Here is a 27,854-nt window from a genome sequence, read left to right on the forward strand (position 1 = left end):
GCAGGGACTTAGCCTTCCTAACTAACCTCCCAGGTGGAACCTTATCGAAGGCCTTACTGAAGTCCATATAGACAACATCCACTGCTCTACCCTCATCAACATTCTTAGTCACCTCTTCAAAAAATTCAACAAGATTGGTCAAACTCGACCTTCCACGCACAAATCTGTGTTGAGTGTTCCTGATCAGACCCTGTCCCTCCATATACTTATATATACTATCTCTAAGAATGCTTTCCATCAATTTACCTACCACAGATGTCAAACTTACAGGCTGATAATTGCTAGGCCTGCTCCTTGAACCCTTTTTTAAACAAAGGATCCACATACGCAGCACGCCAATCCTCTGGCAGTGAAAAATCAGTGAAAACATTTGCCAGAGCCTCTGCTATTTCCTCACTAACTTCTCTCAAGGTCCTGGGGAAAATCCTGTCAGGACCTGGAGACTTACCCACCTTTGTATGTTTCAAAAGCTACAGTACTACCTCTTTCTTAAACACTATAGTTTCCATATATACCCACTTTGCACAGTTCATTATCCTTCTCCTCAGTAAAAACTGAGGAAAAGAAATTGTTCAAGACCTCCCCCATCTCTTTTGGCTCCACACATATTTGTCCTTTCTTCTGTGTTTTTTCTGGAGAACATCTGTTCCAATTTACTCTCCCCAATTCATGTCTAATCCCATCAAAATTAACACTTACCCAATTAAACACTAACATTTTGTTGACTCCTATCCTTGTCCATAGCTATGCTAATAAGTTGGGGAGTTGCACAGAAATGCTTTTCACTAAGAGGTCCATCAACTGACTAGGTTCATTACCCAGTATGAGATTCACTGTTCCTCTCTTCTAGTCAGTTTGTCCTCACAGTGTGTCAGGAATCCTTTGTGGACACACTTTACAACTTCCGCCCCTCTATCCCTCTTGCAAATTCCTCACAGTGTGTCAGGAATACTTTTTGGACACACCTTACAAATTCTGCCCCTCTATCCCTCTTGCAGTCAGGAAGTGCCAGTCAATATTAGGAAGTTGAAGTTATGAGACAGATAACTTGGAATTGTTCACTGTAACCAACCTGTTGTTGCCCTTGGTTCACTACTTGAATTTTGATGGGAACTGCTGAATCTTGATTTTGCTTACCCACCAGTTGTGTAACATTAGTCACAAATGGCATAGATTTTGGCTTTGATTTTTGAAGTGATACTGGGAAGAAATAAGAGGAGAAAGATCCCTGTTTAACTGTTATCTCTGGAAGCATTTCTTTAAAATGAAATAATGTGGACAATTAAAAACCACCATCAGCAGATGGGTGGGTAGTGTTTTTAGTAATGAGATAGATATTTTAGCTTGGCAGGAAAGTAGCATTTGGTTAGGGGTGGGGGAAAAAAAAACAAGTGAATCCAAAGAAGATATGCTGGCACAATGTACAATTTGATGCCCACCCCTCCCCCTGTAAAAGAAGCGTACTGTCCGAAAAACAAAGTCAAAGTTTTTGAAATAATTAGCTTATTTCAACAGTGATTGGAACCTGCAGGAAAATGGTAAATAATTACGCAGTTTGTCTTGCGGCCTGCCACCATTGCATAATTGAATCTGTTATATCCAAGGCCAAAGCACCCAAGGGCCCACCCTTCTGAGAACTAGGACTGATTATCGAGAATAGAATCCGCACTGAGGAAGAAGTTGATAAAGCTTTACATAAACTGACAAATAAGAAAGAATAGGATACTAACTGAATTTCTGAAACTTTTTGGAAAGGCCCTAAAGTTACAAATTCACAACCTGGTCCACAACTTAGAAGAAGAGGAGGGACTATCAGAATCAAATTGTTCTGTAAACAGGGTTAACCAGGCAATTTACCCCGTTAACAACCTGTGGATTGGTCAATTTGAAAGGTCCTATCCTGGCAAGCCCGGATCCCAGATCTACCTTGGAAGTAGTCTGGGAACCTGGGAAAACTTACCAGGGTGTCCTCCTCCACTGATTTGAAAGGACAAGATGGCTTACCCAGTAAATATGGTCAGCACTTTGGCAGGAATTTCGATTTCCGGGAAGGAAATGTGCAGGTTAGTGAACTGAGTTTTTAAAAATGTGGTCACAATGTGTTTTTAGCTTGGTTTTAATTGCTGAATTAGAACTGCGTGATTTGACTTCCGGCGAATGCATGACATATCATTCACCACATCATAGCAGGGGTGGGATCCCCCTTAAATCGCCAGGTTATCGATTTAGCAGGTAAGTTAGCCTTCAGTTTGAAAGGACCAGGAGGTGCCAACCACTCGGTAATATCACCTGGGTCCCAGGAGGGCTATGTCGATGCTGTAGTTTGAAAAGGTGATCACCTTTGAGAAAGGAGTGAGGAACAACATGGGGATCTCTGATTTCTTCTAGTCAAGTTTATTGCCATTTGATTGCACAAGTACATCCCATTGAAACAGTGTTTTCCAGTCCTTGGTTCACAACCAACATAGTACACATACAGATAAAGAATACATTTGCAGGATAAGATTTCATAAATATTGTTTCGAGAATATGAGAGTACCGGGGAAAAGTTATTTCAAAAGATCTCCTTTGCAATTGCCAGTGGCTGAAAAGCAGCTTCCTTACATTGGTGTGGATTTTGTCAATCTGGATGTAGTCATGATTGACATGACCTCCAGAAAAAAAATGCAGGGAAGTACCATGACCATCATACATGGCTTTTTTGACCATTTGAAAATCTTTGTGCAAATTGAGAGTATCCTTTTCAAATGATCTGCCCTCAGGAATTCATGATAGCATGCAAGCCATGATCTTACCTAATGGGTCCACAGAGACTTGATCTCAGAAGAGAATGGTGACAAGTAAAACTATTCTTGCCCCATCACTTTTTTTCCAGAAAACCACAGCTGACCTCCAGCTAGTTTACTGCTGGAATGGTGCTCATATCTTCGACAAAATGGAGACTGCATCTTCTCCACTTCAGAACCATGGTCTCTCCAACTTGGGGTACTGATTTGCTGTAAGTAGATATTTGATGATGCACATTTGGAAGCCACGCTCCAAGTCACCATTGGCTCTTTCAGTGAAGCTAATGAGAAAATAAGCCAAACAAAAACAAAGGCTCCCTTCCACTACATAATACTCCACTACCCCTCTCCTCTAACAGTGAAGGTCTGTGATGAGAAGCTGGAAAAAAAAATAGCACTTCACATATCTTGGATGTAATCTTCCAATAAAGCAGATTTCACTGATGAAATTCACCATAACCTCCAAGATGTCAGAATAGCCTTTATTCACTGAAGGAAAAGTATTTAAATGTCAAGACCTCCAATCTTTCACAAAGACCATCTATTCTTCACCAGTGATCTCTGCTATCCATTTGTTTTTGAGATGTGAGTGTGGCATGCCTGTAGTTGATCTCTCAAAGCACTGGAGAGGTGTACCTCTGCAAAAAAAAAAGACTTAAGTTTAGCATTCAACACAATCATACTCAGTACCTGATGAGGAAGCTGAGCCTGCTGGGTCTAAACACTTTCCTCTGCATTTGAATTCTCGACTTCATGTCGGGAGGACCACAAGAAGACTGGATCGATAACAGCACTTTCAAGACCACCACACTGAGCACTGGGGCCCCCCCAGGGGTGCGTGTTTAGTCCAGTGCTGTTCACTCTGCTGACCCACGACTGTGCACCTAAACACAGCTCATCACATCATCAAGTTTGCTGATGACATGATCATGGTTGCCCTGATCAGTAAGAATGAGGAGTCTGCATACAGAGGTGCACATAGGTGCAATAGCTAATGGACTGGTACGGAGCCAACAACCTGTATCTGAATGTTAATAAAACAAAAGTGATGGTTGTCAACTTCAGGAGGGACCATGCGCCACTGACCATTGACGGCTCCACCATTGAGGTTGTCAAGAGTATCATGTTCCTTGGAGTGCACGGTGGAAAATCTCACCTCGGGTCCCTTTAACAACAGCTCCATAGCCAAGAAAGCCTAGCAGCGCCTCTACTTGCTGCGAAGGCTGAGGAAAGTTCATCTCCCACCCTCCATTCTCACTATATTGAGAGCATCCCGTGCAACTTCATCACTGCCTGCTTTGGAAGCTGTACCTCCTCAGACCACAAGACCCTGCAGAAGTTGGTGAAGTCAGCGGAAAAAGATCATTGGGGGACTCTCTTTTGACTGTGAAGGATCTCTACAACACACAATGCAGGAAAAGGAGAATAAACATTGTGAAGGAGTCCACACACCCCTCATGTAAACTGTTCTCCCTTTTGTCTTCTGGTAGGATGTGCTGTAGCATTCAGGCCCTTGCATCCAGATTGGGCAACAGTTTTTTCCCCCAAGCCATCAGACTCCTGAATTCCCACAACATATGTGGATAGTGTACCGTGGACTTTTACTGCATATGTTTTAATGTGTTTAACTTCTATTGTAGCTTATATTTATGTAAATATGATCCATGGTCCTTGTTAGGTCTGCTTTGTTCATGAATGAGTGAGACAAACACCAGACTGAGTCGAAATCAGGGTTCTTTGTTCTTTATTACCGGATTGTAACACTTGCAACTAACAATGTTAGTTGGAGAATGCATTCTGCCGTTATCAGCAAAATGGTGATTTTTTTATACCCTTGGATACGTGCTTAGAACATCATCATATCATTACTTGTCCAATGACTAAAACTGTTGCTATCTTTTCCCTGCTAGCTTCCTGCCTCTCAATCCATCAATGTCTCTCTTATCTTGTAAGTACAAGGATGCATTCACATCTTGTTACAGCCCTGCACAGGGTAACTCCTTACACATTCCCATCTCATGATGTTTTACCTTACATCCTGGAGAAATGTCACCTCATCTTTACCGTGTGATCATGGTATGAATGATAAATAAAGGTGACTGGACTTGAAGTCACCAACATCAGCATCCTCTCTCCTGTCAACTTTGATCACAAAAGCATTAAGGCTCCAACCTAATGTGCAAACCATACTCAGGTGCCAATCTGAACATCATCTTGAGCTCCCTCATGGAAAGACATGACCAGGTGGACACAAATGATTCATTTGTGTTCTTGTAGCTTTCTTAAAAATGCATACAGCCCCAGAAACTTGTGAGAAACTATCTCTGCTTTGAGGGAAATGTGTAGAGGGTGAGCGCAATAGATGAAAGGAGCATACCATTTCACAACTGTATTCTCTGTGACTGATCCTGTCGGCCCTACATTGACAAATCATGTAAGAATTGGATGGAAACCAGTTGTCCTTTTTCCTGAGGGAGGTGAATTATGATATCAATTAGTGAAGAATGCAAAGATGTTGGAATGTAGGTTGCTAAGCAGAAGACAAAAGTATTATATTCTTCTTTATCCTGGTTTTGCTGCTTATTCCTGAGGATATTTATCCTCTGAAATGTTAAATTGCCTTGGGGAGTGTGGAACAAGGTTGACTCAATCAATTATTTCATCCCTTGATGTAAATCATGTTTATAGAGCTGGCAGGAAGAACATGTGATTATGTTTGTGAATCTGAATCTGGTGTTTAATGCGATGGTTGAACAAAAGCCCACAGATTTTGGTTTCTAATTTAAGAAAGGCAGATTAACTACAGTATACTTGCATGTTCTTTCTTAGACAGGGATCAAAAATGGTTTACTTAACCAGGAAACTTTCTGGAAAATAAAGGACTTCAAGCAAACATTCCCAAAGTTGGTCAGGCAAAATGTTGAAGGAATAATGATTTGTTTTTCATGTGCATTGACAATGGATCCTCTTAGTTTTTGTAAGATCAGAAGATGCAGGAGCAGAAGTAGGCTTTTTGGCCCATCGAGTGTACTACAGCATTGCATCATCAGCTGATCCATTCTTCCCCTCAGCCCCACTCCCCTGCCTACTCCCCATCACCTTTGATCCCCTGACTATTCAGATATCTATCACTCTCTGCTTTAAATATACCCAACAACCTGGGTATATTTACCTGGCCGCCCATGGTAGTAAATTCCAGAGATTCACCACTTTTCTGGCTAAAGAAATTCCTCCACATCTCTGTTTTAAATGGGTGCCCTTCAATCCTGAAGTTATACCTTAAAGACTGAGATTCCACTCCCATGGAAAAAAAAAAATTGCCACATCAACTCTTTGAAATGCTGCTCTGAGGTCGCCTCTCATTCTTCTGAACTCCAAGGAGTACAGTGAAACATGAAAGTCTGTAGACACCATGATTGTAGTAAAAAGACAGAAATGCTGGATGAACTCAGCAAGTCTTGCAACATCCATAGGAGGTAACGACATATAACCAACATTTCTTCAAGGTATGAGTGAAAAGCAGGCAGGCGCCTAAGTTAAAAGAAAGGGCCGGGGAAGGAATTCAGACCAACAGACAAAAGGTGTCAATTGGATAGGAGGACAAGAGAGAGGAAAAGTGAGAATGGATTGGGGGAGGGTTTGGCTCTGTGAATGCAGGTTTGAGGAAAGAAGATAGGGAAAAGGAGAGAGACAGAGGAAGAGAAAAGGAGACATCAGGATAGATGAGGGTGGGGGGGGGTCCTAATGCAAACCGGATAAGTTGATGTTGATGCCATCTGGTTGGAGGGCACCCAATTTGTGGGTGATTTTAGTCTGCCAGTTTCTTCTACTGGTCTCATTCAAACAGTTTGCTCCAATTTGCTTGTGGTCTCATTCTGGCAGATCATCTATTGCATCTGGTGCTCGCAATGTGGTCTTTTCTTCATCAGAGAGATCGGACTTAGATTGGGGATTGCTTTGTGGAGCAGCTCGACCCTGTCCATAGCAGTAGTGGTACTCTCCCTGCAGCCACCGATTTCAATTTCCTGCCCAATTGCCTTGTTGACTGACATGCTTGCCCATGGTCTCATGTACTGCAGACAGACCACCTGTAAATTGGAGGAACAACACCTCACATTCTGCCTGAGCACCCTCCAACCGGATTGCATTAACATTGATGTTTTCATTTTCTGTTTGCATTTCCCCCCCAACCCCCATCTATCCTGATGCCTCCTTTCCTCTTTTTCTCTCTCTCTTCCCTTTTCCCTCTGTCTCCTTTACCCCAGCTTTGCATTCATAAAGCCAGCCACATCCCTCCCAATAAATTCTCACCTTTCCTCTCTCCTGTCCTCCAATCATTGTCCAGTTAGCACCTATTATCTGTTGGGTAGTACTCTTCCCCCTACTCCTTCTTTTAATTCAAGCTCCTCCCTACTTTTTTTACTCATTCCTTGAAGAAGGGCCCAGGCCAAAATGTCAGTAATATATCTTTACCTTGTATGGATGCTGTGAGATCTGCTGAGTTCATCCAGCATTTGTCTTTTTCCAAGGAGTACTGTCCAAGAGCTGTCAAATGTGACTCATATTGCTAATCCCTTCATTCCAGGAATTGTTCTTGTGAATCTTCTCAATGTTAGCACGTCCTTTCTTAAATAAGGAGCCCAAAACTGCCCCATACTCCAAGTGAGGTACTGTGCCTTTTAATGCCTCAACATGGCATTGCTGCTCTTGTATCCTGTTCCTCTTGATATGAAACCCAAAATTGCATTTGCTTTCTTCACCACTTAATCAACCTGGAGGTTAATCTTAAGGATATCCTGCATGAGGACTCCCAAGCCCCTTTACATCTCTGAATTTTGAATTTTAATATAACCATATAACAATTACAGTACGGAAACAGGCCATATCGGCCCTTCTAGTCTGCACCGATTTAAGTGAACTCCACTAGTACTACCTACCCATAACCCTCCAACCCCCTCACATCCATGTACTCATCTAACCTCCTTTCTCCCCATCCTAATAATAGGCTGCCTTTTTATTCCTTTACACCAAAGTGCATAGAGTTTCCAGCATTGTATTTCATCTGCTACCTCTTTGCCGATTGATGTACCCTCTTTTCAATCTTCTTCAGCATGATGCTGAACCAAGCCATGAAAGACCCCAACAATGAAGACGCTGTTTACATCCGGTACCGCACGGATGGCAGTCTCTTCAATCTGAGGCGCCTGCAAGCTCACACCAAGACACAAGAGAAACTTGTCCGTGAACTACTCTTTGCAGATGATGCCGCTTTAGTTGCCCATTCAGAGCCAGCTCTTCAGCGCTTGACGTCCTGCTTTGCGGAAACTGCCAAAATGTTTGGCCTGGAAGTCAGCCTGAAGAAAACTGAGGTCCTCCATCAGCCAGCTCCCCACCATGACTACCAGCCCCCCCACATCTCCATCGGGCACACAAAACTCAAAACGGTCAACCAGTTTACCTATCTCGGCTGCACCATTTCATCAGATGCAAGGATCGACAATGAGATAGACAACAGACTCGCCAAGGCAAATAGCGCCTTTGGAAGACTACACAAAAGAGTCTGGAAAAACAACCAACTGAAAAACCTCACAAAGATAAGCGTATACAGAGCCGTTGTCATACCCACACTCCTGTTCGGCTCCGAATCATGGGTCCTCTACCGGCACCACCTACGGCTCCTAGAACGCTTCCACCAGCGTTGTCTCCGCTCCATCCTCAACATCCATTGGAGCGCTCACACCCCTAACGTCGAGGTACTCGAGATGGCAGAGGTCGACAGCATCGAGTCCACGCTGCTGAAGATCCAGCTGCGCTGGATGGGTCACGTCTCCAGAATGGAGGACCATCGCCTTCCCAAGATCGTATTATATGGCGAGCTCTCCACTGGCCACCGTGACAGAGGTGCACCAAAGAAAAGGTACAAGGACTGCCTAAAGAAATCTCTTGGTGCCTGCCACATTGACCACCGCCAGTGGGCTGATAACGCCTCAAACCGTGCATCTTGGCGCCTCACAGTTTGGCGGGCAGCAGCCTCCTTTGAAGAAGACCGCAGAGCCCACCTCACTGACAAAAGGCAAAGGAGGAAAAACCCAACACCCAACCCCAACCAACCAATTTTCCCTTGCAACCGCTGCAATCGTGTCTGCCTGTCCCGCATCGGACTGGCCAGCCACAAACGAGCCTGCAGCTGACGTGGACTTTTTACCCCCTCCATAAATCTTCGTCCGCGAAGTCAAGCCAAAGAATCTAAATCTTTCTTCAGCCTTTCCATTTCCTCTTCACTTCTTGTCTCTTCCCCTATCTTTGTATCATCTGCAAATTTAGCCACAAATCCATTTAATCTGCAATCCAAATTATTAACTTACAACATAAAAAGAAGTGGCCCCCAACACCACCCCTGCGGAACACCACTTGTAACCAGTAGTTGACCAGAATAGGATCCCTTTATTCCCAAACTGTTTCCTGCCTATCCACTGATGCCCTGTTCATGTTCTACCCATCTTGCCTGTAATTCCATGGGTTCTGACCTAGTTAAGCAGCGTCATATGCAGCACCTTGTCAAAGGCCTTTTGAAAGTCCAAATGTACAACCACTGCATGTCCTTTGTCTAGCCTGCTTGTGGTTTCCTCAAAAATTTGTTGTAGGTTTGTCAGGCAAGATTTTCTCTTGAGGACACCATGCTGTCTTGGGCATTTGTCATGCACCTCCAGCCTTGACAGTAGACTCCCAACAACTTCCCAACTACCGATGTTGGGCTAACAGGTCTATAATTTCCTTTCTGCTGTCTTTTTAAATGGCAGAGTGATCTTTGCAATTTCCCAGTCCTCTAGAGGCATGTCAGAATCCATTGATTCTTGGAGATCGTTTCTAATGCCTCAACAATCTCTATAGCTACTTCTTTCAGTACCTGTGGTTCATTCCATCTGGTCTGGGAGACTTCTCTATCTAGACCTTTCAGCTTCCCAAGCACCTTCTCTCTGGTGATGATGACTGTACTCATCTCTCTTTCCTGACACCCGCGGAAAGTCTGGTATACTGTAAATGTCTTCCACAATGAAGACTGAGCGAAAAACTCATTCAATTCCTCTGCCATCTCCTTGTCTCCCTTTACAATTTCTCTAGCGTTATTTTCTATTGGGTGTATATCGACTCTTGCCTTTTTAACTTTTAATGTAATTCAGAAAGCTTCCGGTATCCTTTTTGATGTTATTTGCTCACCTCCTTTCAAAGTTGATCTTTTCCTTCCTAATGACCTTGTTAGGTGCTTTCTGTATGCTTTAAAAAGCTCCCCAGTTCTCTATCTTTCCACTATTTTTTGATTCCTTGTACACTTTTTTTTGTCTTTACTTTGGCTTTAACTTCTTTTGTTAGCTACAGTTATCATGTTTCCATTCAAACTTTTCTTTTTTGGAAATGTACCTGTCCTGCACTTCATTTCTCACGAAACTCCAGCCATTGCTGCTCTGCCATCCTCCTTGCGCATGTGCCTTTCCAATGAACTTTTGCCAGTTCCTCTCTCATGCCTCTGTCGTCCCCTTTATTTCACTGGTATATTGGCACCTCTGATTTTAGTTTCTCTCTCTTAAATTGCAGGGTGAATTCTATCATGTTATGATCATTGCTTCCAAAGCATTCCTTTACCTTCAATTCCCTTATCAACTCTGGTTCGTTGCACAATATCAAACCATTTCCATGGTTGACTCAGCTGCAAGTTCTTCTCAGAAGAAATCCTGAAGGCATTCAATAAATTCTTTTTTCTTGGGATCCATTGCCAACCTGGTTTTCCCAATCAACCTGCATATTAAAATTCCCTCATGACTATTGTAATAAGTGTGCTTTTTTTTTCATGCCTTCTCTCTCCCTCTGTCATTTGCACACCACATCCTGGCTAGTTGTCTATAGTATTTAAACTAGTTGCAATGATGACTGTCAGCAAAGCTTCAAACAATTTAAAGTGAATAGACATATCCCAGCGAGCATTTGATTCACAAAACAAAATAATAACAGGCAGACTTAATTTATAGAGAAAAGTTGCAGTCTTATTGGAGTGGAACTGTTGAGGGACTGATAAGCAGAATAGAAGCACAGAAATGCAATCTTGAGCGATTGCATCAAAGAGGTCAGGCAAGAAGAGAACCATGTTAACAATTATGATCTTATTGGGGGGGTGGGGGGCGTGCCATGTGATTATATGGGGTAAGACTGATAATCCCTGTTCTCCTTAAAAAAGTGATTTTAAAAAAGACTATAAAAATTACAGAAAGTATAAGGAAGAATTGTCTGAAGACATGCAGAATACATTATCAATGCCACCAAAGAAGAAACTGAGCAAGAAAAGGAAGAGAGGCTTACAATGAGAAAGGATCCAAGAGCTGTCTGCAAGGTAATATCCAAAGAAAAGAGGGCAGAAGCCGGGGAGACCCGGGAGACTGCTGCACAAAGCTCCTCCGACAATGGCTTCCAACATTGACTAAAGAAGTGACTTTGTGTATGCGTGAGGAGTCACGCAGGTGCAGAGCACATTTAAAAAAAAAATGGAGGAAATTTTAAAAAGGTACAAGACACTCACAGCTCCAGGGACCAAGAAGAGGACCTTGAAAAGCAAAGGAAAGATCAAGAACGACCAACAATCAAGAAAAAAAAAAGCAGAAAAAGGTGCAGAAACTTTTTATTTTCTGGAGAAATTAAGCAATTTTTAGTCTTTTTTCAACAATATATGGAGTCAGCCTGAAGAAAACTGAGGTCCTCCATCAGCCAGCTCCCCACCATGACTACCAGCCCCCCCACATCTCCATCGGGCACACAAAACTCAAAACAGTCAACCAGTTTACCTATCTCGGCTACACCATTTCATCGGATGCAAGGATCGACAACGAGATAGACAACAGACTCGCCAAGGCAAATAGCGCCTTTGGAAGACTACACAAAAGAGTCTGGAAAAACAACTAACTGAAAAACCTCACAAAGATTAGCGTACACAGAGCCGTTGTCATACCCACACTCCTGTTTGGCTCCGAATCATGGGTCCTCTACCGGCATCACCTACAGCTCCTAGAACGCTTCCACCAGCGTTGTCTCCGCTCCATCCTCAACATTCATTTGAGTGACTTCATCCCTAACATCGAAGTACTTGAGATGGCAGAGGCTGGCAGAGGCCGACAGCATCGAGTCCACGCTGCTGAAGATCCAGCTGCGCTGGGTGGGTCACGTCTCCAGAATGGAGGACCATCGCCTTCCCAAGATCGTGTTATATGGCAAGCTCTCCACTGGCCACTGTGACAGAGGTGCACCAAAGAAGAGGTACAAGGACTGCCTAAAGAAATCTCTTAGTGCCTGCCACATTGACCACCGCCAGTGGGCTGATATCGCCTCAAACTGTACATCTTGGCGCCTCACAGTTTGGCGGGCAGCAACTTCCTTTGAAGAAGACCACAGAGCCCACCTCACTGACAAAAGACAAAGGAGGAAAAATCCAACACCCAACCCCAACTAACCAATTTTCCCTTGCAACCGCTGCAACCGTGTCTGCCTGTCCCGCATTGGACTTGTCAGCCACAAACGAGCATGCAGCTGACGTGGACATTTACCCCCTCCATAAATCTTCGTCCGTGAAGCCAAGCCAAAGAAAAAAAAAGACAAGGCAACTTAACATAGACTTTTGTCCTCTTGTTATCAGACCGATGAAAAGACAACATAGGTACAGATTGAAATGAGTTAAATAGGAGAAAATAATTGAGCATATTTTATATAAATGACATGAAGGATTGTTGAGAGGGCAAATAGATATACCAATTTTGAAACATATAATTAAAGTATGGAATAGAATACATGTAGAATGATGAATGAAGAATTATCAGTTGGCTAGAATGTTATTAAAGCAAAATCCTTTGATTCCTTTTACGGTTAATAATGTTTATTTTGACATTTGGAATAATTGTGGAATAATGTTTTTTAAGCTTTTTTTTTAACTTTTGACTAATTGAAAGATAAGTATAATATTACCAAATAATTGTATTTTTTTCTTATTATCATCTTAAATTATATTTAAGAAGAAACTTAGGGATGAATTTTAGATTTCCTGAATAAAGTCAATTTGAATACAAGATTTATTACTAACATGTATATAAAATTGCAAGAGACTATGCAAAAAATTGAGATGGGAAAGAGATTTATATATATAAATTCAATAAGTATGGTCAAAATTATGTTATGAAAGTGTAACTAATATAATTAATGTCAGATACCAAATGGTACAATTTAATTTTTTATATCAATTATATTATACTCCATATAAATTTCATGGAATTAATTCATATTTGTTCTGATCAATGTTTTAGATGTAATAAAGAAGTAGAAACTTTTTTAACATGCAGTTTGGCAATGTGAAAAAGTAGAAAATTTTTGGGAAGATATAAGTATTTTATAGGGATGAATTGTGAAGATGCAAGTTTTGAAAGATCCCAAAATATATTTATTAGGAGCTGTTTTTGATTTGAAGTTAGATAAGTTTTTAAGTGCAACAGTAGCAAAGAAATGTATAGCTGTAACATGGAAATTAGACAATAATGTGAGGTTGAATAAATGGCAAACAGAATTACAAAATTGTTTACCATTAGAGAAAATAACGTTTAATTTATGGAATCAACCAGAAAAATTTGATAAGATTTGGAAACCTTGTATGGATTTTATTGCTATGACTTCATCTACAGCGTCCGCTACTTCTGCTCCAACTCACCTTGGTTAATTCAAGTTCAAGATCATTATGTAAATTTGAAATTTAACTAATCAACGAAGGATATATGATTATCAGGCAGGCTTTCTTTTCTATCTTACTTTTTTGGGGAGGGTAGGGGAGAAAATATGAAAATATGTATTCTTTTTACATTGTTAATTTTTTTATTCTGTATGATATGGATAAATACTGTACTTGTATTGATGCAAATGAAAAATAAAATTTAAAAATATAAAAAAACAATTAAGAGCTTATTACTGTGACATCACGAGCAAGAAACGTTTGGTTTGGTGGGAGAGATAGTAAAGATAAGTGAAAATCAACTGGGAAATTGTTTCCTTTTACTTGACCATGAATCTTAACTTTTTTGCTCTGCCTTTTTTCACTTGAGGAGGATCATGAGAATGAAAGAATAAAGATATTGAGTTTACATTAGAAGTAATAAAATTCAAGCTTGTGAGGAATTATTTGGATCTGTTGCTTCAGTGTTTGGATTCAATGGTTGTTTCTTTCCTGTTGTGAGACCAATGAACAAAGCTCACACAAGTAAAATTATGAAACAAATTATGCAGACGCTGAAATAGTAAGTACACAAAAGTGCTGGAGAAACTCAGCAGGTCCATAGAAGTTTAAGATGTGTATCTTGAAAAGGGCTCAGGTCTGAAGCATTGGTCTTTGCCACTAATGGATACTGCAGGACCTGCTGAGTGCCTCCAACACTTGTGAATTTACAAGTAAAATAATATTGTCATTCTTCTGCTCCAACTCTGTAATGCATTTGTTTTGCTCTGCTTCTATATGGATGGTATTGCAAAGCAAACCTTTTCACAGTACTCAAGCACACATGACAATAAATGTAACAAAATTAAAGATGCAAGTATCAATGTCAAATCCTGTAATTACTAGTTGCTCTGAGAAGATAAGCCACTTAATTGATGTCGGGAGTCGATCATAATGAATCTCATCGAGACCAAATTACATTTTGAGCAGCAAATTTTATTTGAAGGAAAGAAGGAAGGACACGATTGATCTTTATATATTCTATAGCACCACCTACGGCTCCTAGAACGCTTCCACCAGCGTTGTCTCCGCTCCATCCTCAACATCCATTGGAGCGCTCACACCCCTAACGTCGAGGTACTCGAGATGGCAGAGGTCGACAGCATCGAGTCCACGCTGCTGAAGATCCAGCTGCGCTGGATGGGTCACGTCTCCAGAATGGAGGACCATCGCCTTCCCAAGATCGTATTATATGGCGAGCTCTCCACTGGCCACCGTGACAGAGGTGCACCAAAGAAAAGGTACAAGGACTGCCTAAAGAAATCTCTTGGTGCCTGCCACATTGACCACCGCCAGTGGGCTGATAACGCCTCAAACCGTGCATCTTGGCGCCTCACAGTTTGGCGGGCAGCAGCCTCCTTTGAAGAAGACCGCAGAGCCCACCTCACTGACAAAAGGCAAAGGAGGAAAAACCCAACACCCAACCCCAACCAACCAATTTTCCCTTGCAACCGCTGCAATCGTGTCTGCCTGTCCCGCATCGGACTGGTCAGCCACAAACGAGCCTGCAGCTGACGTGGACTTTTTACCCCCTCCATAAATCTTCGTCCGCGAAGCCAAGCCAAAGAGCAATTGGATAGCTATGTGATACAATTGCTTCATTTTTTCTTTTAATTTCGACATTTTTAATAACAATTCTCTATTTGAACACGTGATGTGGATTTGAAGTACATCATTTTGGATTAACTAATGCAGAAACCAAATCACAAACAAATTGTACAAGCTCTGCAAATGTTGCTGTTTTCACTTGCATTGCATTTCTGGAGCCAGTCGCTTGCTGTCACTAATACAACTTTATTTACTGAGCAGATTTCCAGGAAACATTCATTTCTATCCTGTACCCTTGCTGTTGGATGCTCCTCTTCACATGGTGTATCCCTCTTGCCTAAACTAAGGTTTGAGCTCATTGGAATTCTAAATGTATTGACATGCATTGATAGAATAAATTTAATAAAATATTGTGAAAGGTTATTTTAATGGGGCTTATTTTTAACTATAAATTGTCTAATTTGAGTTTGAATGAAATCATTAATGGCAGGTCATGTTTTTTTCTCTCAATTAACAAGTTCTAATATAGACTCTTTGGTATCTTGTCTCTCATCCATATTGATTTGATGATTGCAGTTTAACTTTATCAGTTACTTTGAAATATTCCCATTAGACCAAAGTGGAAAATTGAAATTAATGTGGAAAAAGTGGATAGACTGAAAATGTTAAAGAAGACTTGCCAAAATGATGGGTACTTTAACTAGGGTCTGCTGCCCTATAATGAATAAATTGCAGGATGCAGCAGAATGGTTAAACCTGCTTTTCATTCAAGATATGGAAATCATTTACAATCAGCTTGTAACATGTAGCAAGTGTTTTTCAGAATTGAATTTACAAGTCAACTTTGTGCTTTTCTGAGTGGAAGTAACTTTTTTTCCAAAAATAAAAAGTCCATTTTATCTTTCAAAAATGGCCGAGTTTCTTCTGTTTTCTTGTTTCATTACTTTCACATTGGATCAAAAAGTTTGCAAAGAGAATAAACACATCGAATATAGATGTAACATATTTTTGGACCTGCATGGTCAGTAAGTATGATGGATAATCTTAAAGACTCTGAAAGGCCTTTTGAATAGTTAAGATTGGCTGGAACTTATTTTTATGCAAAATTTCAGGGTTTTTTAATGCTTTTTGTAAATGAATAACACCCGATTGCCCTATTACTTCTTCGATTCATGATTGCTTTGATCCCAATGCCCAAGAAGAACAAAACAACCATCCTCAGCAACTGTTGGACACTGGCATGTGTCTACTGTGAGGAAATACTTTGAGAGGATAGTTCTGGAGCAAATCATTTCCTGTCTCAGAAAGGATTTGGATTCTCTCTAATTCAGCAGGTCATCAGAGGATACCAGCTGGCTGGCCTCCCACTCTGCATTAGATCATCTACACCACAAGAACACTGTTGGTGGGATCACGTAGTCAGTGGCAGAAATCGTGGAAGATGATACATTGGATGCACATACTGGGTGGGGTGGTAGGTGAGGGCAAGGGGAATCTTGTCTTTTTTGCATCTGGGGGTGAAGGGGGTAGGGCAGAAGTACAAGTAATGGAGGATCTGTGGGTGAGGGCTGTTAATGGTGGTAAAGGGGAAGCCAATTTGATTGAAGAAGGAGGTCATTTCCAATGATTTTGTATCATCAGATGAGATGGAGGAATTGAGAGAAAGAAATTAAATCCTTGCAGGGGAAGGGTGTGAAGAGGTGTGGGAATTGGTGAGTTTGTAGATGTCTGTCGAGAGTTTGTCTTCCGAGATGTAGACTGAAATCGAGAAAAGGGAAAGTGTTGCTAGCAGTGGTCCAAGTGAATTTGAGATCAGGGTAGAAGTTGGCAGCAAATTAGATGATGCTGACAAACTCATTATAGGTGCATGAGGCAGATCTAAAGTCGTTGTCCATGTAGTGGAAGAAGAGTTGAGGAGCCATGCCTGTCTCGGCTTGGAGCATGGACTGCTCCACATAGCCAACACAAAGGCAGGCATAGCTGGGTCCCATGGCTGCCCCTTTAACTTGGAGAAAGTGGAATGAGTCAAAGGAGAAAACGAGGGCAAGATTCCCTTTGACCTCAACCCACTACCAACCTCCACATCCACCAGATTGGAGTAAGATGGATAAAGCAAAGGAGAAGTTAAAAAAGAGAAACGTGAGGATAGAGTAGATATGTCAAGTGCAAAAGAGGCAAAGATGACCAGATTTTAAAAGCATAATGGATAGAAGGGCATTTTATCTAAATGCCTGTAGTATTCGAAACAAAGTTGATGAACTTGTGGCACAAATCATTACAAAGGGGTATGATTTAGTGGCCATTACAGAAATGTGGGTGCAGGATGGAGAGGATTGGGAATTAAATATTCAAGGATATCAGATAATAAGGAAGGACAAGCAGGAAGGTAAGGATGTAGCGCTCTTGAGTTAAGGATGAGATCAGGGCAATAGTGAGAGTTGATACAAGATCTGAGGAGCAAAATGTTGAAACCATTTGGATAGAGATTAGGAATTCTCTTGGAAAGAGTGATCACAGTATTATTGACTTGTTACATACAAACGGAGGGTGCAAAAGTTGATTCTAAAACCAGTATGTGGCCTAAACAAGGGAAACTACAAGGGAATAAGGAAGGAGTTGGCCTGGGTAAAGTAGAAACACAGGCTCTGTGGAAGGATGGTTGAGGAACAGTGGAAGACTTTCAGAGATTCTTCATGCTCAACAAAAGTATATTCCAGTTAAAAGCAAAGAGAGTAAGGATGGGGACAGCCAACCATGGATAACTAAGGAAATCAAGGAAAGCATCAAATTAAAAGCTTGTGTGTACAAAGACACCAAGAGCAGTGGGAAACAAGAAGATTGGGAAAACTTTAAAATGCAATAAAGAATCATGAAGCTAGCAATGAAGAGAGGGAAGGTGGACTATGAGAAAAGATTAGGACAATATAAAAAAATGAGAGTGATGAATCTGTGGAAATCGCTGCCCATTAAAAAAATATATTCAAAATTTAAAACCATAAAATAAACATTTAGAATATTTCAAGTTCAATCCAAATACATTTTTCACTTTTCATTTAAATATTAATACCCACACTTTGTAAAAATGGGCACCATATTTTTCAAAAAATATGGTATTTATCTCTTAAATTATAAGTAATTTTCTCAAGTGGAATTCAACTCCTAACTTCCTCATCCATTATCCATTTCCAAGTCAATATTCGACTTCTTCCAAGTTATAGCAATACATTTTCTAGCTATTGCCAAAGCAATTTGAACAAATTTCACTTGATAAACATTTAATTTTAATTTAGGTTTAACCCCTCTAATATCTCTCAGTAAAAATAGCATTGGATCCTGTGGGAATTTTACTCCGGTTATTCGTTCTAATAAAAAACCTATTTCAAACAAAAAGGTTTAACTGAAATACTGCCAAGTTGAAAGCAGAAATGTACTAACAACTTGTCCACATCTAAAACATTAACCCGAATAAGTACGATTCATTTTATGTAACTTTTGTGGCATCAAATATAACTGATGAATAAAATTATACTGAACTTACCTATATCTCACATTTATTATACTTTTCATAATTTCTCTACATATCTCAATCCAGTTATATTCATCTATTTGCTTATTTAAATCCATTTCCCATTTATGTCTTGATTTATAAACCCCTTACTTCCGAGCTTTTGTTTCTAATAATTTGTACATATTTGAAATAAATTACTTTATATCTCCATTACATAACAATAACTCTACCTCCGTTTCTGCTGATAATACTAAATCTTGACCAAAACTTTCATGTAGAAATCTCCTAACGTGATAATAACAAAATCAAGTATTTTCCAATACATTAAACTTTTCCTTCATTCTACTAAAACTAATACATTTCTTGGCTTCAAAGCAACCTTTAATTTTCTTAATACCATAATTTTGCCAAATCTTTAAAAATTGATTTCCCATAGAAAATGGAATAAGTTTATTTTGAAATAAAGGTGTTTGTCTTGACATTAAACCTCCTCCTCCAATCTCCTTATCAACCTTATTCCAAAGCTCAATTGGATGTTTAGTATAGGTATTTCTCTATTCACAGTCTTGTATAAATAAATAAATGGGTTTATTTCCCCATTTTATTAAGTTCTTTGTTCATCCATGCTGGAACTTTATTTAAATCATACATTACAGCAATAAATCTCAATTGGGCTGCTTTGTAATAATTCATTAAATTGAGGTGCTGTAAACCTCCTAAATCATATTTCTGCATTAATTTTTCCATAGAAACTCTTGCCATTTTCCCTTTCCATAAAAATTTTCTAACACAAGCATTTAATTCCCTAAAAATTTTTTGAGGAATTGCAATTGGAATCGATTGAATTAAATATTGTATTTGAGGAAAAACATTAATCTTAACACATTTTACTCTACCTATTAAAGTAATGGGTATCATATCTCATCTTTCAAAGTCTTTTATTTTCTTTATTAAAGATATATAATTTAAATAATTTTGTTAAATCCAGTTGCACACGAATACTTAAATATTTTATTTCAACATCTGACCATCTAAATTCAATTATTTTCTTACATTTTGCATAATTCCCATTAACTAAAGACAAAACATCATCTGCAAATAAATTTATTTTGTTCTTCCTGATCCACTTTAATACCTACAGTCTTTGAATCCTGTCTTATTAATTCAGCTAAAGGTTCTATTGCTAAAACAAATAAAGCTGGTGACAATGGACAACCTTGTCTACTCGATCTAGTTAAATCAAAATATGTTGAAACCTGACCATTAGTCACTACTTTTGCACTAGATTTTTAATATAACATTTTAACCCAATCTATAAACATTGATCCTAATTTACATTTCTCCAAAATTTTAAAGATGAAATCCCAGTCTTTAATCTATCAAATGCCTTTTCAGCATCCAGAATTTGCTGCCCATTGAAGCAGTTGAGGCTGCCAAAGACATATATTTAAGACATGGTTGAATAGATTTTTACATAGAGGGGAATTGAGAGATATGGGGGAAAGGCAGGGACATGGAGATAAGCCTATTATCAGACATGATGTCATTGAATGGTGGAGAATGCTTGACTGGCAAGATGGCTTGCTTGCTCCTGCTCCTCTGTGATTTCCTTAAATTTCCACCACCAGGCACATCTCCCCTGCTCTGCTTTCCGCAGGGACCGCTCCCTTTGGGACTCCTTCACCTACTCATCCATTCCCACTAATAGTCCTCTCGATGCCTACCCATATGACTGCAAGAAGTGCTACAATTGCACCATTATTTCCTCCCTCACTATCATTTGGGGTCCCAAACAGCCCTTTCAAATAAAGCAACCCCTCTCTTGTCATTTGCTGGTGCTCCTATTATGCCCTCCTCCTCATCTCGAGAGACTAGATGCATACTGTTTCATTGAGCACCCTTGCTCTGTCTGCTGCAATAAAGCAAAACCCCAGTGACCAACCATTTTAATTCCACACCCAATTCCCACACCTGTCTGACCATAGCCAAACCGAGGCTACCCATAAATTGGAGGAACAACATTCTATCTGGGTACTCTCCAACCAATAGCATTAACATCGACTTCTCTGGTTTCTGTTAGCCTCTCCTGTCTCTCTTTTTCCCTCTCCCTCTGAGACATTTCTTCCAGCTCAACACCCATTTCCATCACCATTCAGAGAGATACCCTTCACCCTATCCTTTCTCAGTTTTTGATGATAAATCAGAATATAGTAAGGAAATCGAGAATCTGGCTGGGTGGTGCCAGAACAATGATCCTGTCTTAATGTCAGCAAGACCAAGGAGGTTATTATGGACTGAGGGGCCATTCATTTGTCTTCATTGGTGGAGACCATTATCACTTTCCAGTTCATGGGAGTCTACAGATTGGAGGACTCTCTTGTAACTGGCACATTAAGGCATTATGAAGAAGGCACACAAATGACTCGAAAGAAGAAATTGCATCCTTGGATGTGAAGAGTAACCAAAGCTCTGGGCCTGGATTAAGGGTCCAGTCCTGAAATGTTGGTTACCCTTGCTTTGTTCAGATGCTGAGTGCCTCTACTTAGGAGCTTGAGGTTTGGCATGACATCAGAAACCCTGGCAAACTTCTACAGAGGTGTAGTGGAAAGTGTGCTGACTGGTATGGAAACACCAATATCCTTAAACGTAAAGCCTTCCAAATGGTAGGACATCACAGGCAAAATCATAAAAGACTCTCACCACCCAGCACAAGCTCTGTTCTCGCGCTGCCATCACAAAAGTGGTTTAGGCGCCACAAGACTTGCACCACCAGGTTCAGGAACATCTGCTACCCCTCCCCCATCAGACTCCTTATTGACATACTCAATCAGAGACTCATTTAAGGACTCTTACTTGTCCACTTTATTGATTTTTTTTTGTTCTCTCTCTATTGCACACAGTTTGTTTACATCTGTTATCTGTTTCCAGTTCTTTTTTTTAAATGTTTTATGCTATATGCAGTTCATCTTTTGCACTACCAGTTAATGGTAATTCTGCCATGCCCACAGGAAAATGAATCTCATGGTTGTATGTGATGTCTTGTCTGTACTCTGACAATAAATCTGAATCTCAGTGACTTGCTCAGTTTCTCCAGCACAATTGTGGGTTATATTACATGCTCCCGGTTTATTTTCATTTGAGTGGGATTGTCACTTTAAGAGAATAAATCAAGCCGCAAGCTTTGGAGACTGACTGTGGGCTGACAGGTTGGGGACAGCGTGTTCTCCAATTCGCTACTTCTGAAGCGAGAGGAAGGCCCCAGAGCACAGGTGGAGAAACCATGTGACCAACATTAAAGAAATAGTACAGGTACACAATCCTTTATCTGGATATCTAAAATCCAGAAAGCTCCAAATACCTGCATTTTTTTCCTGGTGCTGGTGCAGCGGAGGGGTAGAGAGAGACAGCAGTGCGACTAGGTTGGGTGGGGGAGGGGTGAGAAAGAGACGGCAGCGCAACTCGGGGGGGGAGGGGAGGAGAGAGAGATGGCAGTGCGACTCAGGTGGGTGAGGGGAGAGAGAGAGACGGCAGCATAACTTGGGTGGGCGAGGTTGGAGAGGGAGACGACAGCGCGACTCAGGTCAGCAGGCGGGAGGAGAGAGTGGCGGCAGTGTGACTTGGGTGGGCAGGGGGGAACAGACGGCAGCGTGACTTGGGCGGGTGGGGAGAGAGACGGGAGCGCGACTCGGATGAGTGGGGGAGAGGAGAGAGAGAGACAGCAGTGCGACTTGGGTGGGTGAGGGGGGAGAGAGATGCCAGTGCAACTGGAAGGGGGTGGATAAGGCAGCATAATTCGAGTTGGCTTAAATCTAGAGCAGCTGGCTTTTGTTCTGAAATTTGGAAAATTCAGAAATTTGGAGGACTGGTTGAATCCCATAGTGCCCAAAGGGGTCTTGTTCAATCCCATTGTAGCAAAGGAAAGGTTACTTCTGAAGGGACTTATTGCACCCATTGTGGCTGAAAGAAAAGGTCACTTGAAGTGACCTGTATTTTGGTTCTGGAAGCAGAAGAATTATTGCATTTAGATTGTGGCCATTGTGAAAGTCACTTTGGTCTGACCCACAAAAGAGTTCTGGAAGCTTTGTGAAAGCCACTCGGTTTGTTTCCCCTAGAAAAAGAAAAGGGGAGTTTTGACTACCACTCGCCTGAAAGGACATTTCTCGGGAAGCAACCCAACAAGGATTTAGTGAGTCTACAACAGTGTGTCACCTGGTCTCTCACCTAATTCATAAAACTTCTTTGCATCAATGTAAGAATGTTAGTGTCAACATGAATTTGTGAGACTGGATTTCTTACTGACGTTGTAGAATATAGGACTGTCTTGGCTAATTTCTATTGCTGCTTTCTGAGTACACAACAGTTACCCAGTGACTTTTAGGAAATTGAAGGAGATTTTGAATGTTATCGAATGCTTTTATCAAGCATCTACAGGGGTGCTGTGGAAAGTATGCCAATTTCTTGCTTCACGGCCTGGTATGGAAACTTGAATGCCCAGGAATGCATAAGGCTGCTGAAAGTGGAAAACCCAGCCAAGCCCATCTTGGGCACTAACTTCCCAACCATTGATGACATCTACCTTTAGGCAGGTACAGAAACTTGAAGTCCAGCACCTCCAGATTCAAGAACTTTTTTCTCCCAACAGGTCCTTGAACTTCTGGGACCATCAAAGGATAACTGCACTATTGAAACATGATTTTTTTTGTTTGCACTAATTGCAACTGTGAATATTGATATGTTCTTTTATATTTATTCTCTCTTTTCTGCTGTGGCATATTGTGTAAATTTATACTTTTGTAGTTTGTGTATCTTGCATATCTGTGTGGCACCAGCAACTAAAATTTGAATGCATCTGTACATTTATGTAAATGACAAACTCTCATACTCTGATCCTCTTACCTTTCATTCTTTATGGTTAATTTAAATTTGATTTTTAATGGCGAATATTGTGTTCTTGGTTGTAGTACATGTACACAATCTTTTATCCGGACATCGAAAATCCGGAAAGCTCCAAAATCCGGCAAGTGGGGAGAGTGACAGTAGCGTGAGTCGGGCGGGCGAGGGGGAGAGGCCGGCAGCCCAAGTCGGGCGGGCAAGGGGGAGAGACCGGCAGCCCGAGTCGGGTGGACGAGGGGGAGAGACCGGTAGTGCGAGTCGTGCGGGCGAGAGACCGGCAGCGCGAATCAGGTGGGCGAGGAGGGGGGAGAACAGCAGCACGAGTCTGCGGGCAAGGGGGAGGAGACGGCAGTGCGACTAGAAGGGGGTGGGGGTGGATAAGGCAGCACAATTCAAGTGGGCTCAAATCTGGCTTTTGTTCTGAAATCCAGAAAAATCCGAAATTCAGAACACACTGTGTACCTGTACAGATGTTGCTTGCTGAGTGTTACACTGTTAGTGTAAATGCTGTTTTTTTAAAAAAAAAAGTCCAAAAATTGAATCAATGGCACTTTTTGCCTGTTGTGTCATACAAGATATTAAAAGATTGAAAAGTAAATGTGCTGTGAAGCAGGGCTGCAGTTAAAATTCCTCTTGACATTTGGTGCCAAATGCATACCTCAGTTGGTTGGTCATCCTTGATATCCATGGTTAGTGAAGCTTGAAAGGTTAATTTGACTTTGTCTAGCCTATGCTTGCAAAAAACCATGAACCATTGGGATTTATGATATCAAAAAATAAGAATCTCTTAATTTTGAAAGTCATGGACACTTTTCTTGAATCTGAAATAAAAGTTTGATAAAAGCAGCATCAATTGTCTGCTTGTGCAGAAATGCGGTTCAGATCGATTTGTACATTTTCAGGTCAGAACTGAACTTAGAATGTCATTTTAAGTGATAAACTGCATTTTTAAATGATGACGAGACCTTGATGGTCTGTAGGACCCAGGAACATGTGTAAGAGTGAGCTCACGATAACAGCTTGTTGCAAAGTCAATCAAATAGTAATATAATCCCAGCACCACATTGGAGCTGTTCATTCCAGCCATTCCCTTGACTTGAGAGGCTGCCGAAAACGTCTGAATCCAGTCACGTGGGCCATTTTGAAATTGCACAACTATCAATGCAGCTTAACGTTATGGTTTACGTGAAAAATCAGCAATTGCTATTGGAATTCTGGAAAAATTTAAACTCGTGTTCCTTCTTAATTCAGCAATTATCACCCCAACTCTTATAATTTTAAAGATTGAATTTGGAGTTTTTGTTGAATACAAACCCACAGTAATCTAAATGTGCTGTTTTTACAATGCAAAAAGACAATTCTTCACCAACCTGGAGTCTGGTGAATGCTTGGCCGATGTAGCTTGGCTTGCAAAACATCAGATAAGGTGAAACAAGGTAGTATCAACTGTGATGCATCTCTTTTCTACAAACTCAATGCTTTCTCAGCTCACTTCAAAAGGAAAAAAACTTACAACCTACACGAGTTACGTCCACCTGCACATACGACCAGCTTTTTAAAAAAAATGTATGCTGAGATTCTTTCATTTGTTGAAAATATTTTTAAAAATTGCTTCAGTACCTCGTTAAGACATACAAATCCCACTTATGACCAATCTTCGGTCCCAATTACGGTCGTAAATTGAGGACTACGTGTATTCCCAGTTTCTGAGGCTGACTTGAAAAGATCATCAGGAGGATGAATCTACAGACACCATCCAGCCCAGATAACATATCTGGCCACATCCAATCCAGTGCGAACCAAGTGACTGGTGTTTTTGCAGACATTTTCAATCTCTCTCTCACTGGTACAGCCAAGAAGAGCATTTGACCTACCTCAACAATAACATGGTTGCATCGACTATGAAGAAGTACTTTAAAAGTTGATTATGGAGCAAATCAGCTTCTGTCTCAGGAAGGACCTGAATCCACTTTAATTGGTCCATTGTCACAACAGGTCAATGACAGATGCCATCTTGGTGGGCTTCTTTCTACATGGCATTGAATCATCTGGATAACAACACTTATTTCAGGATGTTAATTGAAGACAGAACGGCATTCAACACCCATCATACAAACAGAACATATGATCAAACAAAAGAATGTCAGATTCTGTTCATCCTCTCGCATCTGGGTGCTGCTTTATGTTTGTGAAATTAATTTGGGACAGTTTTCAATGCAACGTTGAATTGTGCATAGTTTATTTTTTAAAAGAAAGTTTCTAAAATGCCAAAGGATTTGAGCACTTCAAGAAGCATCTGTGCAAAGAGGGACTAAGTTAATTGGTCAAAGTTCCTTTCAGAACTGGAAAAATGAGAAAATGGTTAGTTTGCAGAGAAGGTGGGGGAGAGCTAGGGAGGAGGATAAATTGAATATTTCTTATAGAATGAGGATAGGGTGGGGCAGTTGAGAGAAAAACTGGAATAAAACCAAAGAAATTAGGGCATTTGGAGAATAAAAATACAGATTAAAAAAAAATTAAAAAGTGTAATGTTGGCTGTAGTAATGCACAGCAGGTTAGGCTGTGCAAATGAAGAGATAAAAGCGTAGTCAACAATATGTATAAATAACGCAGCAGAGATGACCAGTTCTGAAACAGTGAGATATAGCGAGTAACCGAAAGCTGTAAAATTTGGCAGTTTAGAAACCTGCAGTATGCACAGGCAGAAGATGAGGCTCTTTTCCTGAAGCGGATTGATATTGTTATAATGGTGCAGAAAGCCACAGTGGAAATGGGTTGGAGAATTAAACTAGCAGGCAAAGGAGAGTTCTAGAGTCACCCCTATGGACGGAACACAAAAATGGTCATCCAGTCTGCCTTTGGTGACTTCATTGTGGAGTTGACCACATTGCCCATACTGAATGTAGTGCATTAAACTGGAAAAGGCAAATGAATTACTCTGATTCACTTTGAAGGACTATTGCTTTAGATGGTGGAAGATGAAATTAACTGTCAAAGATTAAGTTACAATGAAAGAGGTTGAGTGGTTTGTCAACATCTGAAAGGGAGAGGTTAATTAACAAATTAAGCAGAAGCCTAGGAACTAAATAGAACTACAGAACTGCACCCACAAATTTTACTTTTTACATGGGCAGTAATTTCATAGGTTAGTTAGAGTTCCAGAAAGTATTTTTGCCAAAACACTAATATAATATGAAGTTTTGGTGCAATGTTTATGTGTTAATGAATGTGGAAGGAAAGTGATCTGATAATCCTTGAACTGTCGACCTTGAGTCTATCATGGAATTCTTTACATTTGAATCGGGCAGTCATGAGTTCGTCTTGTAATAGAGACTTAAGCACATAATCCATGCTGATACCCTGTGTGTTATTGGAATACTAAGGGAGTGCTTGCATTTTCTCAGATGATCTCTTTCAGATGAGAGTTAAACTGAATATGCATCTGCTGCCTGAGGTGGATGCAAAAGATTCCATTCTTCTTGAACAGCTGCAGTCTGTCCAGTGAGAGTACTCCCACAGTGTTGTTCAATAGAGTTGCACAACTTAGGCAAAGCTATGATTAAAGAATGGTGATATATTTCCAATTAACTGTGATGTGTGACTTGGAGGGAATCTACAGGTGGTTGTATTTTGTGAACCAGCTGCCTATGACCTTGATGGTAGAGGTCACATGTTTAATATTTTGGAACCTTAGCATTTTCTTAATGCAGGACCAGGCCAGTTGGCCCATTAAGTCTTTGCCAGCATCAAGCAGAACAGTCCAAACACACATGTTCCCTGCCCTTTCCATCTTTTTCATTCTTGCTCCACAAATTATTTATTTATATTTAAATTTAAAGGTACAGCATGTTAACAGGCTCTTCTAGCCCATGAGCCCTGTCACTCAAACACATCCATGTGACCAATTAATCTACTAACTATCTCATTGGAATATAGGAGGAAACCAGAGAGAGAATGTTCAAACTCCTTACAGACAATGCCAGATTTAAACTCTGGTTACTGGCACTGAGGAAGGCACTGTTTGCACCTTCCTGGCAATGAAGACATCAATGAGCAATTCTTGCTCCCAAGGCCATAGGGCTACAATGCTGAATAGTGTGTTGGCCTTCATTAACTGTGAGCTTGAGAGCCATGAGGGAATGTGATGTTGGTTAGACCTCACTTGCAACATTGTGTTCAGTTATAGTCATTTTGTTACAGAAAAGCTACAAATGCTAGAGAGAAGATGCAGAGGAAATTTACAAGAATATTAATTGGATTGGAGAGGATGCCTTCTGAATAAACTGTCTTTTCTCCTTGGAGCAATGGAGGATGAGGGGTGACCTGA

The 27,854-nt window shown here is 40.7% G+C and overlaps 1 protein-coding gene across 6 annotated transcripts in view; it reads left to right on the forward strand.

Moving 5' to 3' along the window:
* abl2 (c-abl oncogene 2, non-receptor tyrosine kinase) overlaps positions 1-27,854 on the forward strand; it is a 173,435-nt gene that overhangs the window by 33,927 nt on the left and 111,654 nt on the right. The gene's annotated exons all lie outside the window — the stretch shown is intronic.

The sequence above is a fragment of the Narcine bancroftii genome, chromosome 5, assembly GCF_036971445.1.
Source record: "Narcine bancroftii isolate sNarBan1 chromosome 5, sNarBan1.hap1, whole genome shotgun sequence".
Classification (NCBI taxonomy): Eukaryota; Metazoa; Chordata; class Chondrichthyes; order Torpediniformes; family Narcinidae; genus Narcine; species Narcine bancroftii.